Genomic DNA, 3,552 nt, shown 5'->3' with positions numbered 1-3,552 from the left:
ATTTGGATTTAGTATTTGGATATTGCAATATTATGACAAAACTATTGTATAATGTCTTGATATATTGGGCATGATCATCACATTAATACTTGTTGCGTTCTATATTAACATGTTTAATCCATGAATAATTTTTGTTATTCTAAAAGTTCATAGCCAGTTATAATTGTGGGAGAAATTATGAAGTAAAACTAGTATGAACTGGATCGATTAACTCTCATTATATAAAAGTAGGAAATGTGTAACACCCATTATTTAATAAATAAATCAATTAATTAATGATTGTATTATAGCCCTAAAATCAATAATTATTTAGCAAGGTGTGATTTCGAGGAGCAACTTGTAAATATTTTAGAAGTTGGGGGTTAAAAGTGTAAGTTTCGGATGGGTTCCATAAAGAATTATGAGGGAAGGGATTACATGGTAATTATTGGGACTTCATTTGAAAAGAGTTTGTAGAGGAGGGGTTGTATTAGTTAAAATCGGACCTAAGTTGTAAGGATTTTAATGGTGAGGGTTCAAAGGGTAATTATTCGATTTACTTTGAAAGAAAATGGGAAGGGAGGGACTAAAGGTGTCATTATGGGGACAAGATTTATGGGGTCGAGTATATAAGCATAACACCACCGGCCACAAACCCTAACCCTAACTCTCCCATCAGCCGCCACCTTATACCTCCCTCACCGGCCGCCACCCTCTCCATTTTCACTTCCAACTGCTGCCATCACCGTTAGAGCCCTCGTCGGCCACCAGTTGCTTCATCGAGTCCGAGAGCTAGGTTCCACCTGCTGCATTGTCGTCGGAAGTCTGCCATCCTCCTCCCCCACTATTGTTCCAGCCGCCGTTTGAGTCGTTGCACCGCCTGTGAGGAAGACAAAGCCACCGCCGGACGCCGCATCTCCCAACGACGTCGGTGGCCCTTGTACCGTTAGTGAAGACCGAGCAGATTCCCTCTTTCGTAGCTGTTGTTGATGTTATTTGCTTCATCCCTCCTCCTCCATAATTTCAGTGCTAGGCCACAGTCACGACCCGCCGCCCGCTATTGTTGTCGTTGTGGCTCGCTGCCACCGTTGCCTCCTTGCGGTTTTGTTCGCTCCGTCCAGTACTCCGGTGTCTGACTGTATGATTATATCATGATATTATATGATAGTGGTAGGGGTGAAATAGTCCCTGGTTACCGGTTGAAAGATACCGATGGCGAATATCGGTTGAAAGATACCGATGACAGATACCGGTTGAAAGATACCGATGGAAGTTATCGGTTGAAAGATACCGAAGGGGTATACAGAACCCATGCAATGCTTATCTATATGTTTATTATATGTTAGTATGTGATCAGTATGTTTATGATATGTTAGTATGTGATCAGCAATTTTATGATGTTAGTACGTGATTAGTATGTTTATGACATATTATTATGTGATAGTGGTAGGGGTGAAATAGTCCCCGGTTACCGGTTGAAAGATACCGATGGCGGTTACCGGTTGAAAGATACCGATGGCTTGGTCGCAGGGCATCACACTATGTTTTCCGCACACGAGATCCTTGGGATTATACTCTGATATGGTTTCATAATATTATATTTTGATTATTCACACTCTGGTTTTATGTAATAACCTAATTAAAAATGAAATTTTTGGCCTTGAATTTTGGGACGTTGCAAGCTAGTATCAGAACCTTGGTTTGAGGGATTCGGACATACTCTCGGGTGTGTCTGAACTCAAACTAAGGCCTTGGTATGAAAATTTTTAAAAGTAAAACCATTTTGTAAAAAGGAGTTTTAAAAGAACAAAGTGTGTGATGTGTGCACTTAGCCGAGCTCAAGTAAGTTTTCCCTAATATACCCGTACATGTTATGTTATGATCTGATATGAATATGAGAACTTCATGCTAGATTAGGGCTAAGGATCTAGGGAGGATGCCTTACATGCCTGGTGTATGTGCTTGTTGAGCTGCATGATAATACTGATCAATTAGTGATAGGATAGCCTGTTTAGGTTATGCCTGATTGTGTGAGCCTTAGAATTGCATGCTAGTATAGATCCCTGACAAGAGGATATATTGATTTGATTGGAATATGTTGGTTGGATTTTTCCATTGTCCGAATGTTGCTTGTTTTGTGCTTTGTGGAACTCTTAAGTGATGGGAGTCAGCTACTAAGTGGATGTGACGACATCCAGGAGGTAGATGACTGACATCGTGGAGAGTTCTTCAGCAGCTGATGGCAGGACGGATCCTGTGACTTAGGTGAAACAGTTGAGGAAGTGAATTGGAGGATCCAAGAGGATTGTTGAGGAAAGTATGGATAGGTGTAGAAGGTAGTATTAGGCCCGTACTACTAAAAGCACAGGATCCGTACTCGAATCGGTGAGAGTCTTGGAGAAACTGAGAAGCTTTGGGGAGAAGTTTGTGACCCGGTTGGGGAAAGAGGATGTTCCAGTGTTGCAGCGTATGATGGGTTTTGAGCATTCTAACACTTCCTAAGTGTACATTCAAACCTAATAACCTTGGATCTATGTTTTTTTAATTATCATGCAAAGTTGAATTCCAAGGTTATATTCCTATCTAGAATACATGGGGAACAATTTTTAACTTGAATGAAAGATAGAATAACTTACCTTGTTGTTGCTTATGTTCCTTGAAACCTTGTGAGCCTAGCACCCCAAGTGTGATGCCTCAAATGTTTCACACAACACCAAATGCTCTTGGAAAGATTTTTGAGAGAACACACACTTCTTAAAATTGGCCTAGCCCTCTTGTTTCATATGTGTAGCCGATTTTGGTGGAGAATGGGACTCTTATATAGTGTTTACACATCTACGGTTACACCATGTAAACCCTAATGTGTCATGAGTCTTCATTTCCATGACCCATGGGTTTGTAACTCCCATGGAGCATCTATGGAGCATCCTATGGGTGGAACCCAACTTGATAATCCATGGAGCCTCTTAGTCCACTATACAAGATATGGATGATTTACATAATCAACCCATATATTTAATTAGTTATCTTCTGATCACTTAATTAATTCTAAATTAATTCTTGATCAAACTAATCAAATAATATTATTAATATATTAGAACTTATAATATATTAATAATCTCCAAGTGTAATTTCTCTCATTTAATCTATCCAATTGCATGGTGCCATGCAACCCTAATGGACCATGTCGGGTCGGGTCAAGTACTTACCAAAAATAGTTATGGACTTAGACACCTTATCCAACAGTCTCCCACTTGGATAAGCCTAATAACTATTACTACGGTACTTCAGGAACCGATCGGAAATCGTAGCTCTTTCAAGGTCTCTCGGAACTGAGAAGATGTTGATACGCCATTTAAGATAAGTGATCATATAATCCTCTGTTCTAGATATCAGCCGGACAAATACATGGAACAATGTCTTATTTATTGTCCAGCAGTTTGTTTCCCAATTTCCTATTTGTTTGACAAAGAACTTAATTGAACACATCAACTTAGTTCTGACCGGGCCCGGTACACAGGTCAAAACAAAATCATCGAGGGGCCCAGATATCAGCTTGTAATCCAAGAAGGA

Source organism: Lactuca sativa, chromosome 5 (assembly GCF_002870075.4).
Source record: "Lactuca sativa cultivar Salinas chromosome 5, Lsat_Salinas_v11, whole genome shotgun sequence".
Taxonomy (NCBI): Eukaryota; Viridiplantae; Streptophyta; class Magnoliopsida; order Asterales; family Asteraceae; genus Lactuca; species Lactuca sativa.
Note: the sequence above shows the minus strand (reverse complement) of the source record.